This window comes from Gadus morhua, chromosome 1, assembly GCF_902167405.1.
Source record: "Gadus morhua chromosome 1, gadMor3.0, whole genome shotgun sequence".
NCBI classification, from domain to species: domain Eukaryota; kingdom Metazoa; phylum Chordata; class Actinopteri; order Gadiformes; family Gadidae; genus Gadus; species Gadus morhua.
In genome coordinates, this window is record NC_044048.1 from 23812006 (window position 1) to 23824895 (window position 12890).

A 12890-nucleotide genomic window follows, 5' to 3' on the forward strand; every position below is an offset into this window, starting at 1 on the left:
TCTTTGGATTGAGAAGGTCAAAATTTACAAGAAATTGTGAAGACCCAGAGATAGAGCAGACACGGTGAAGTGATAAACAAGTAATTCCTCCGTCGAAGAATCTGCTAGCATCGCGTTGTCTACGCCCGAGTCTTATAGCATCCCTGTTGCTAATGCTACAGTCCGATAGCATCCCTGTTGCCTATGCTACAGGGATGCTATCGGACTGTAGCATAGATGCTACAGTCCGATAGCATCCCTGTTGCCTATGCTCCAGACCGATAGCATCCCTGTTGCCTATGCTCCAGTCCGATAGCATCCCTGTTGCCTATGCTACAGTCTGATAGCATCCCTGTTGCTTATGCTACAGTCCGATAGCATCCCTGTTGCCTATGCTACAGTCCGATAGCATCCCTGTTGCCAATGCTACGGTCCGATAGCATCCCTGTTGCCAATGCTACAGTCCGATAGACACCCTGTTGCCTATGCTACAGACTGATAGCATCCCTGTTGCCTATGCTACAGTCCGATAGCATCCCCGTTGCCTATGCTAGCGCCTAAGCCCCCGACAAAGTCACTGGGCTCCAGGGAAGCCACAACACTCTAGAAGAACGAATACAAGCCATGTCTGCATCAGCTTCCAACCGTTACCTAGCAACAGGCAATCTCGGCAGCTTAGTTTAGACCAAGATCCCAAACGGGAAAAAAACAGAACAACATTGAATGTTGCCTTCCCCCCCTGCTACCCCAACAAAACTGGGGCAGAACAAGGTGGTCTTGATTGAAAAAGCCCACTGCGCTCCTAAACAGGAACTGCGTCGAGTATAATCCATCCAGCAGGTTAGAAAGCAAGCGTACCCCGACTCTACCTGGCCAAAATGAACCCAGGGCCTGGCTAGGTTCACACAAAAGGCAAAAGGTGTGCGTGTGTGGGCGCGGGGGGGGGGGGGGTCCATCCAACCTTGAGGGGGGAGTCCCGTGTAAGGTGCGCCGGCGGGGAAGGGTTCCTGGTGCGACTGCAGCTCAATTGTATCAGTTGGGGTGGCCACTGGTAAAGCTCTCAGGAGCTCTAGCCTGGGGACTCTAAAACTCTCCTCCAATGTCATCCTGGTAATCCCGGGACACAGTTGATTCAGCTCCTCCAGCCAAATCCGTTTAAGACAAAACTTGCTGATGATCCTAAAAGCAGCGGCCTTCCAGCTGACCCCAATCCGCTGCCCGACGCCCTTAGTCCTGACACCTTTCACTGGTTCTGTCGGGCACTTTCACTGGTTCACTGGTGCTTACACGGCCACTGGTTTAGTCTCCACCACCTTCACTGGTTCACAGGTACAACCACCTTCGTCGGTTCACTAGTACCACCCCCTTGCCGGGGAACTAGTATCAACACCAAAACCTTCGCCGATGCACTAGTAAGACTTTCGCTGGTGCACTATTGCCAACACCTTCACTGGTTCACTAGTGTGAACACCTTCACTGGTTCACTAGTGCCAACACCTTCACTGGTTTACCTGTTCCAACACCTTCACAGGTTGACCTTTTTTAAACACCTTCACTGGTTTACCCGTTTTAACACCTTCACTGGTTTACCTGTTCTGACACCTTCACTGGTTGACCTGTTCTGACACCATCACAGGTTGACCTGTTCTGACACCTTCACAGGTTGACCTGTTCTGACACCTTCACTGGTTTACCTGTTCTGACACCGTCACTGGTTTACCTGTTCTGACACCTTCACTGGATTACCTGTTCTGACCAGTCTATTGCTTAACTAGTACTTTTACATCTACTAGTGCAAACACTTTCACCAGTTCACTTGTACCTCCACCGATACGTTGATTAATCGTCAAGGTACATTGAGTTTAAATTAATTCAAAACATCCCATGCACTTCTTAAGCTAATTAGAACAAGTACATTCTACCTCGTAAATATGTTCAGATTCCACCAATCAAATCAGATTCAATGCATTCATTGTTCACAGTTACGCCTAATAAATATTTTGGGAGACAAATCAACATGATGAAAACCGTCCTGTTCTGGAACTGCAGTACAGCCCATGATTTTAAATTTGCCGACAGCTGACATGCATACACAATGGCGACTTACCTCTTTCTCTTTCCCCTGGTTTCAATACAGATCCTATATCCTGCAAGACCCTCTGACCGGAGACCTTGCTCTTCAAGCGCGCAGCGTTTCACTGGCTACCTGTCCGTCTACCTGATTGGCCAACCAGCCTAAACAGGTCTTCGTCCAAGCAATGCGTCTTAACCCCCTCCATAATCTTGTTGATAAAAAAAAGTCGACGTAATCTACGTAATGAGCGCGCTGTGTCAGTCCCAGTTTAATCGACCCGCTGGTGGCCTTTACAACCAAAGCTTTATGGGCAGGGATCAGCTTTCAGTACAACCTATATGGAAAACACCTGTGCCATTTCAAAACAAAACAAATAACCCACCGGTTCAAAAGGGCAAAACCAACAGCTGGACAGTTACTGGTAGATTCAGGGTTTAGTAACTTTGTTATAAACCCTCACAGGCTATTGGTCACATTTACGTTTAAGTATAAAGGGTCATCAAAGGGTAATAGTTTTGAGTAAATGCTACAAAGGCAACCTCCATCTTTTATACTATACTTCAACTAGAAGGTCTTCCATTAAAGCCGGCATACCAATTTCGTCCAACATTCTGTTTAATAAAGGTTTTATCGGACAAATAGAAATTGGAATGCTTCATTATTATCTAACTGCACAGCCCGTGTGTGTGTGTGTGTGTGTGTGTGTGTGTGTGTGTGTGTGTGTGTGTGTGTGTGTGTGTGTGTGTGTGTGTGTGTGTGTGTGTGTGTGTGTGGTTTAACGCTGGGCTCTGGCCAGGGGGCGAAACGGTGTAACACTTAGCTGCCCTTTATTTAGTCCCAATCTGACCATCCGGTTTAGTTATATATTAATAGCGGAATGGTTCTTACTCATTGTTGTTTGTGCGTGTGCCTGTGGCCTTTGTGCCCTTAAAGAGGAAAAGGGGAAGGAACCCAGGTCTGTGAAAAGACGAAATTCCTCGGCCCAAAACAACTTAATGATTACAGAGCGCGCACTGGATTATGACCAGAATTCAGAGGTTGCCTGCAATTTCGGTTGTATTCTTCTTTATCGGCAAGGGTGGCGATATATAAATATATATATATATATATGAATGTGGAGAAATGTGCCTCTCAAGGGGCAGAGCTTTGTGAAGATGGCAGAGGTGTGATTCAAAGGGCCCATTTATTCCTGTGCTGGTTGTGGGAGTGCTGCAGCCACTGCCAGCAGCCACGATAGAGCGAGCATCAGCACACTGCTGCCTTTTCTCCCTCTCCCTCCCTTTCTCTCTGTCGGCTATTTTTAGAGAGGAGCTGGGGGAGGAGGAAGAGGAGGGAGGAGGAGGAGGGAGGAGGAGGAGGGAAGCAGACTTAACATTTTCCAGCCAGTCCTATCGGCTCCGACATCTCCAGCACAACGCGGTGACAAGGAGAGAGGGAAGTGAAATCTGATTCCGCACACACACACACACACACACACACACACACACACACACACACACACACACACGTCCAAGTCAAAGTGCGGACTCACTATTAACTTTTGCATTAGGCAGGGTTCAGCGGAGCCCAAACCTGTACACCAGAACACAACAGCAGGAAGATGTGGCGTGTTTGACGACACAGGCCAGAGCCCCAAGTACACCGGGGCAATGTATAAACAACCGCAAATACTTGTCTTGAACGCACCCCAGCCCCAGTCTTGTGTGTGGATGACACACACTGTGGGCCATAGTTCAGTCATTAACATTTGGGCGTGATGCAACATGAATTCCCAGGAGTCAGCATGGGCTGTTGTTTGCATGTTGGGTGGGGGGGGGGGGGTTGGAGAGGAGGGGTGTGTTGGTCGAGATTTGGGGCAGAGAAAGTGCAAGCTTGAGATATAGGCCCCACCCCTATGGAAGAAGGGGGCGTGGCTAGCCAGGGACGGAACATAGGAGGGGGAGGATACGAGTGGCTGGGAGGACAGGCCCCGATTATCCTAATGAGAGAGAACAAGCAGAGGACGAAGGAGGGGAGGAGATGCTGCTGAATTAGCCCTGCTCCCCCCCCCCCCCCTCCTCGGCTGTGGCAGGGCCAGGTCACGGTTAGCCTCCGTGCTACGGCACGACACGGGGCAGGTGACACACACGGGAATGGACGGTCCAGGATCCCAACCGACACAGCCGCCTCCGAGCTTCTACGGTTCAAGACGTAAAAGTATGATCCGAGAATACTCCTACATAACATAACTACTTTCCTCATCCTACAATGGATCTCTGTGAAGGGAATGGGATCCATTGTTTGGTCACCATCAGTGTCCGACGGTCAATATAAATGAAAGCATTTCAATCCATCATATGGAACGTGCCAAACCCGACATCAGGTAAGGCGTCACTTTAAAAATAAACTGATGTACTGCAATGCATTCACACCCCGCGACCACAAACACACACCGGAACAAGCACACTCGTTTTAGACACTATGCACCATTCTGAGAGGTGTGCCAGACAGGGAGTCGTAGTAATGTTGCATGGGGCCTTTTTCCTCTCCATTCCCTTCCTTTCATGGCTCCACACTGCCTCCTCCCAGCTCTGAAGTCCCGTCCCTCAATCCCCCCGCCGTACCTCCATTCTTCTCCAGCCGGTTGTCCTGTGCTCGGAAGTGTGAATTTTGCAGTGAATATCTAGTGTGTGCTTCAAACGGTGGACACCGGCAGCGCGGCCAAGAGGAGAGTGGGCCGACGACTGTTTGCGGCCAGAGCCTCCACCTTAGGAAGTGCAGCAGCAGAGCTCCTGTCTCTCTCTCTCTCTCTATATATATATATACACAACGCTCTCGCTCGCCCTCAACAGCGGCTTCCTCTTTAGGGGTGGTTCCCTCTCACTGCTCGTCTGTTACTCCTTCTCGCAGTGTTCAAAAACACAAAAACAACCCAGGGTGGGTGTGGCGCCATAGCATCCTTTGCGAGGTTGCTATGTCTCTGGCTCACTGCCGCTCCACACCTGTTGACACGCTGGCCGGCTAGCTTAGCGTTCGCAAAAGGTTGTACACACATGCAAAACAGTTGAGCAATGGCCGACTTCTGCATTTGAGCGCTCTGCGACCAAAGAGGAAGAGAAGCAGAGGCCAGCGCCGTGGGGGCTCTCTCTCTCTCTGTGTGTGTGTGTGTGTGTGTGTGTGTGTGTGTGTGTGTGTGTGTGTGTGTGTGTGTGTGTGTGTGTGTGTGTGTGTGTGTGTGTGTGTGTGTGTGTGTGTGTGTGTGTGTGTGTGTGTGTGTCCCAATTTGGGTCACTAGTGCCCAGATGAAGGCCGCTGGCAAACTGGTTCTCATTTGTATGCTGTGACACACGGTGAGAGTTTGTTCGTCAACTGGGACAACATGGTTTGGGGAGACTACACACAGAAGAACAGTGACCAATGAACATCCACTATCTTTTTTTTCATTTTTTTTTTTAAAGATTCAACAAAACAGATTTTCATAATGCAACCATGTGTTATCCAGATGAAACAAAACATCAGTTAAGTCCGCAAATGCAAACATAAGATGGATTTGGATATACACCGTTATGACCATAATAAAATCAGACCAAGAAACCAAACTTTGATCTCCAGTTACTCATTGTATTTACGATCAATTCATGGCACTTTATAGCTTAATAACCCATCAATCAAATCAAATAACCACTGGCAGTAGCCCTGGCCGTCCATTAGAGGGTTGCCATAACGATGCCGTCCTGAGTGTTTTTGTCCCCCTTCCGTCCGTCCATCCGTCCGTGCGTCTGTCGTTTTACTGCCTGATCACCAGGCACTCTGGGGCGTGGCGGCTGTACCCTCAGTGCAGCAACCGTGGGATGTGAGAGTCACTCTAATCGTGGCGGGGTGGAAAGCAGCAATAACACCCGCCTTCAAGCCCACCCCCACCCACACTCCTCCATCCACCCATCCTCCCAGTGTTTAGAGATGGAATACACCATTTAAAAGCATCTCCAGAGCATAGCTCCTGCTTTCCACTTCACACCACAGTGGACTGGGTGAGCTGAGGTTTGGCCCCGCCCCGAGCTCCTATGGCACTGGGTGCAGCCGTGCTGGGAACTCAACGGGGTAAATAAACGGAGCGGGGGAAGTGTCATGTGTGTACTCTATTGATGATGTTGTGGTTGAAACCTGGTTGAAGCCTAACAAAGCCGAAATGGGCCTGGCCAACATAGCGAGAGCTGGTGCACAGGATACAGGGCTGAAGAGGAAGTGGTGTGGTTTACACATTACAAATATCGGGAAGGGAGTTACAACAGTAGCCGGCACTGAAAACATAGTTTTTCTGCGCTGTACAGAAAAAAAACACACATTTGTTTTGAACACTCTAGTGCGGTAATGGGGTTTGCCGTTTGTATTTGGCTGGAAATATGGCTGACGTGGAAAATTATCAATCCAGTTCAAGTATGGAATGTTTATGTAGGCTATTCAATGCCGCACTTTCTCAGTTTTGTGACATAATCTTTGGAGATATGCATGCAGACGCGCCATATGGATGCAGAGAGAGCACATTAGTTACAAAACCACATAACCTACATTCTCTCAAAAGGTTTGTGCTCGCGAGCATGTGTACGTGCGTGTGCGTACACACACAGCCCCCCCCTACCCAACCTGGGGGGCATACACTGATGATCCACGAGGTCTCTCACATCATGGCAGGAATGGAATGAACTGGGCAGCTTCCATGGGTGCACGCATCATATCAGTGTTTGTACGTGGCTGTATGTGCTCATGTGAGACAGTGTGTTCATATAAGCGTGTGCACATGCATGCGTGTGTACGTGAATCTCAAACGTGTGTGTAGTCGTGCATCGTGTGTGTAGTCGTGCATTGTGTTTGCATGCATTGTGTGTGTCTGTGTATCTTGCGCATTTTGGCACGTGTGTATGTGCATATGTATGTGTGTGGCTAAGAGGAATGAGCTAGCTAAGTGCTGTGGGTAAGTGATGCATGGTGAATGCAGCTGAAACAGAACCAGGTCACAAAAAAGCACCGGAATATGGAGGACGATGCACTAGCAGACACTGCCAGCCATTTCTTAAAAGCCCCCCCTCCCACAGCTCCCCCAACCCCAGCCCACGATCTAACCTGACTCCCCATCTCTCGCTGTCATCGATTATGGTTCCTCTCCACTAAACGATAGCCAGTTGTGCGATTGTAACAGAATCGGACTGGATTGCAGCCGGACATCCTTGGTTTTGTAACGGAGACGTTACCACACTGGGCTGGCTGTACGAGAGACGTCGCCGACTGCTGTTCGCCAAGATCCACCCCAACCTCCCCCTCCCTCCCTCCCCCTCCCCGGGTTACATGGTAGTCACTGACAGCCATCTGCACGACCCACAGCCTTGACCTACAGAGAGAGGGCAGATTCACCCAGCTCTGTGACACAACATAACAGCTGTGTGGTTGGCCGAACAGGCAGCTTGGGATTCCTGCTGCTGCTGGAAATTCCATTCCGGATTCGTCCGCCAAAACCACAGCACCACCGTTGCTTTTGATGCGGCACACATGCTGCTCACTGCCATCCTAAGGCCAACCAAATTCCAGCTTCCCAGCCGTTAATCCAAAAACACCCAAGATGTAATCACTGGTTAACCATCTGAGGAGTAGGTTCATCTTGGCTCCTTGAGGGACTTGATGGAGAATAGCTGAACGGGGATCATTATCCTCGGGCCTCGTAGCCCATTTTCTCTGTTGAAAGTGGAGCAGAAACCTGAGGCTACAAACCACTATGCTCACACTAAAGAAATCCCTCCGCCGAGATGAGAGAAGGCTCCCCATCCCCCACACTAAAGAGCAGTTCAGACAGAACGAGATGGTGAATGACTAGTAGGGTTGCAAAGGGGTGGACAATTTCCGCTAAATTTCTGGAAACTTTCCGGGAAATTACCATGGGAAGTTAAGCTGGGGAATTTAGGAAATATTAAAAATCTGAGAATTCTGGGAATTAAATATCCAAGCATAAATAAATATATATATATATATATTTTTTTTTTTGTTATAGACCCTCCATGCAAAATGACACTTTAAAAAACGATTAAAAGACTACAAAAACTTGCAAAACATAATTTTTGCAGATTTATTCGTCAGTAGAACTTTAACAAGTTCTAATTATTTTATTCTTTCATTGAAGAACAAAAACATGAATTTTGAGTTAAATAATGCTCTGGGCTCAAAAGTGTGTTCCAGGGTTCTAGAAGTCATCAGGTCACATGTGACGGCGGAATGCACAGTGCATGTAGGGGGCGTGGTCTCAACAGACCTGCAGTGAGCTAGAGTGATGGAATAGCACAGATATTCAAGTTTACTTGGATGAAATCTGGTTGTGTTAAGTCAAGATTATGCTATAATATATTTTCCCAAACTATATTTAAGTCTCCTGTTAAGAGCAAACCTTCAATTTTGTAAATTCCCATTAATTCCCATGGAAAGTTTTCAACTTTGAAAATTCCCGGAATTTTGCAACCCTAATGACTAGCATCCAAAAATGGTGTTAAACGGGGAACATCTTAACATGTTCAACTGGGTCTGCAGAACATCTTCAGCTCACCGAGTGATGCGGAGGCATTGTACTGAGAGTATGACTTCTAATGCCAACCTAAATGAAATACTCACCTGGACACATACTATACGTGCAATGATGTGGTAAATCAGAATCCACTCTTCTGTGATTAGTTGAATCATTAAGTAGCATATATATTCATCCCATTTCTTACATAAAAAGGGACCTTTCCCAAGAATGGGCACTTCGAGTCTGCTTACTCAATCCTGGTTTGGTTATCATTTCGTGGTTCAGTGGTATTGTGTAGCCATGAAATAAAGATATTATGGTGTTACCCGGTCAGCATTAATCATTATGAGAAGATATCGATTCAAAGTGTGATGTGTAAAATTCCCCACGATTCTTGTGATCATTAGGGCTTTGCCCTAAAGTACATTGGTGAATCATCCTTCATAGAGCCCGGAATCTACGCAGATTATCAGCCTTTTTTTTAATGTGCATTATGTGCAATACCCTCATAACATTTGATACACACTATTAAGATACCAGACTTCCATTCCATATTAATCATGGGAAGGAGAACATACTTAATACTTATGACAAAAGATCTCAAGGAGTCATACTTAACTTGTGTTTTATTTGTATGCATTGACGAGATTGTAAGCACACAAGGATGTAAAGAGCTTGACTTGATCCATCCATCGGAATCTGAGGCCTTAGTCCGAACTAGCTTAACAGTGGTAGTAATGAAACCGCAACACTTTGAGGTGCATTGCCACCGACCTTTCCCATGGGGCAGAGCATCTGCGCTGGTTTAGATCCTTCTGTCTTAGAAATGAGCTGAGAGCCTTAGCTAGTTTTCATCGGGTTGTTGTCCTTCTAACTTAGCTGAACAGGAAAATTCCGTCTGTAGCATGAATGCATGTCAGCACTTTTAACCAATCTGGGCTAAACTGTTTAATTAGTCCCTCCCAATTGTTCCCTTTCGGCCGGCTTGGTCCCACAACACAAGCAATGAAAACACAAAAATGCAGTTTCATGTTGCTACATAGTTCAAAGAGGCTTGGTGTTGCGCTGTGTTAACCATTAGCATGAAAGCATTAGTGGAAGGGGCGTACAGACGCAAAGAGGGCCATGGTTCGCCTATGCAACCACAGCCATTCAACTTTTTGCTATGCATTTAGAATGACCCGCCTATTCATAAGGACTTCTTTCATAAAACCGGAAGAAATACAAGGAAACTTGGCGGCAACAAAAGATCAGGAACTTAAGGTCTGGGATGTTTAAAGCCTAGACATTCTGCTTGGTAGCTACTGGACAAGGCATGGCCTCCATTTAACACTATGGGTGGAGGAACCTCAGGCCTGCAGGGGAAAGAGCTTGGGCCTAGCAAATGGCTCTTATTGGACAGGGCTGAGGATCCACACTGCACAAAAGCCTTTCACAACCAGCAAGGTCAAGTCCACAGGAGTGCTGGTGAATAGAGAATCCTTAAGATTTAAAGTACAACGGTTGAATAGTTAAGAGCAAAGGGGATAATCGAGCATGATTAAAAATGCTCCAGTAATCAATCTGTTTATTTTTATTTGTTGGTTTGGCTTTGGTTCAGTTCCAGTTCAACTTACTGGGGTTATTTGATTTAAAGTTACCATGTAAAAGGGAGAGTATGACACATGAAGCCAGTCATGTCTAGTTCTTTCCAAGGTCAATTAAAAGTGTCTTGTTGTGCTTCATTTCATTCTATAAATAAAGCTATTCAAGAGAAATACATCTATTTATATCATGGAAAATTATAGATTTTGAATACAGAAGTAGCTCAGGCAGCAGGAAGGCATTTACTCTTGATGCCATGGCTCTATATGAACAACTAATGGACGTCATCACTCATTAACTCTCAATCATTTTTCATATCATTCACAGAATCACACCACGTGAATAAGAAAATAGGTTTTTCTTTCCCCCAGTGTCTGATGATACTTCAGAAAATGCCTTCCAATAATTGTCAAAGAAACCTTTTCCGACAAATTACGAATTTGGACGGACACGCTCTGATGAAACCTGACATAACATCAATGGGGAGGGGTTGGCCATGGAGATGAATTGATTGATTGGGGAAACATTCCATGATGCCATATGCACCAAGTAAGCAGAGGGCTATGTGGGTACAAATAACAAACTGCAGGCTTCTGCAGACGTGGTGACTCCCAATCACTGCCTGTACCTTCAGCGCATGGACGCAAGGTGAAGAAGAACTTCCTGTGAGAAAAATGAACTTGCTCATTACTTATCCGATTTTCCTGGACGAGGTCTGACACACAACTCTTAGCCAAAATGGTGAGGAGAAACGGCTAGCTTGCGCCAAGGGCTCAGTGTTTATATAATGATATGATTAACTGCTAGCACTAGGAAAGAAAAAAGACTTACCTCCAGGCTCAGACAATGCTGAAGACAAACGATATATGATAATGTAAATAATATGGACACACCGGATGTTTATTGAATGTATAATAAATCATAAACATTTCCGTCATTGGGGGTTGAACTTCATATTTATGAAATTAGATTCCTACGCATCTAAAGACAACTGGACGCCTATCTGCGACCCAATGTGGTCATAGCCAGTCGGTCTTGCACAATCGCATACATTAACAAAAGGTATGATTTGTGCTTGGGAAATATGTTCAACCACCTTTTCATACAGAGATGTGGACACGACAGATGAAAACAACTGAAAAAACAGTAAGCCTTGCCTCAAGCCAAACGCATGACATGTGTTTGAAAGGCACAAAATAAACTCCATTCACTGCATTCATAAAACAGCACCCTCCCCCCCCTCCCAAACGTTCTTCCTCTTGCAGTTTCCCAAAAATGATTGGAACAAGAGTGGGAAAAGTCACATGACAAACAGCACATTGGCCTCTTATTTTAGTGACCCTCCAGGTCCTTTTTGGAAGAAAGAAAGGAGGAGATGGGAGAGTGCAGTGAGACAGAGAGAGAGAGACCGAGAGAGAGGGAGAGAGAACAGAGCGAGATCTGAAAACTAATTCTGGCAGTCTTTTTCCCCCCCGTCATCTTGGAATTCCCCCCCGTCAACCTGAATTCCCGTCATCTTGGAATTCAGGTTTGGTCACATTTCCCTGCAACCATCCAATCTAATGGCTGGAGAATGTAAATAGAGAGCGAGGCTACCATCATTCAAAGCAGGGGCGGTTCTGCGATCCACCCAGCGGCCTATTACCGCGGGGTGCTCCGGAGAACGGCCGCCGGCTTGGCACTGAGCGGACAACACAGAGCCGTGCACCGCTCCACAGCGGTCCCGCCGCCACTCACTTTGCCTATTCAAAACAGTGGCCCTCGACAGAGGCCAGCCAGGGCCCAAGTCCCCGGCGCGGCTCCTGTCGTCAACAGGAGCCGCCCCAATGCCGCCGCTGGCAAACAAAGTTTCCCTTGTTGGCAGCCGTGCATCAAAAGTCCTGGTTGAACTCTAAAATGAAGCTACATCCTGGTTGGGGGACAGATCTCTTGATAACCCTTGGCCCAGTGGGTTGGTTGGTGGGTGGGTGGTTGGTTGGTTGGGTTGGTTGGTTGGTTGGTTGGGTTGGTTGGTTGGGTTGGTTCGATCCGTGAGCGGTGGAGGTGCGGGGGTGGGAGAGTGGCTAGTCACATGCTGCTCCGCACTAAAAATAAACCAGCCGGCCCGAGGCCCGCTTGTTTGTATTGGAATACACATACACTTGGGTGTCAGGAGGGGAGGCGGGGTAAGAGCCAAGCCTCGGACACAGGCCCCCTCCTCCAACAGAGACCATCCATGATCCACTCATGACCCATAGGGTGATGGAGGAGGGCCCTGGTGGGGATAAAGAGCCACAGGATAGTGTGAAGTGTGAATGGGGGAAGGGTTGCGGTGGAGGGTATGTGTGCGCTAAATAGGTCATGTAGGGTATGACCCGTTCTCAAGGGGATATAGAATAATGGATAAGAAAACCGGCCAGTTTCAATGTCTCCAAGAGAACGTGCATGAATAACAAGATACACACTGTGGGGGAAATTGCGTGAACTATGGCTTTAAGAATGGATCGGCCAATGAAGAGCGGAGCCCAGAGATCAGCAGATGGGTGCCCACTGCCAAGGGCAATGGGTTTCTGACTCCTGTACTGGGATGATGGAAAACATAATACATACACACCACCCGCAGCAATTCTTGTCAAGTTTATGCTTCGATTGGGGCAAATACCTAAATCAAACAACTTGATGAGGTGGATCTAAAAATTCAACCTAAAACATTACCAGGATCGGTTTCAGACATCTTTGTGTAAAAGG

At 47.2% G+C, this 12890-nt stretch overlaps 1 protein-coding gene across 3 annotated transcripts in view; it reads right to left on the reverse strand.

Moving 5' to 3' along the window:
• The window catches only part of LOC115543769 (guanine nucleotide-binding protein G(I)/G(S)/G(T) subunit beta-1), a 31836-nt gene that overhangs the window by 14560 nt on the left and 4386 nt on the right, over nt 1–12890 (reverse strand). Inside the window, exon 1 of one of the 3 annotated variants that reach the window (XM_030356332.1) lies at nt 2087–2244. The exons of 1 other annotated variant lie outside the window; for it this stretch is intronic. The gene's annotated coding sequence lies outside the window, so the exon portion shown is untranslated. Of the gene's footprint in view, nt 1–940; nt 1059–2086; nt 2245–12890 lie in introns of those variants that run through there. One more of the 3 variants, XM_030356341.1, reaches the window with a different exon arrangement.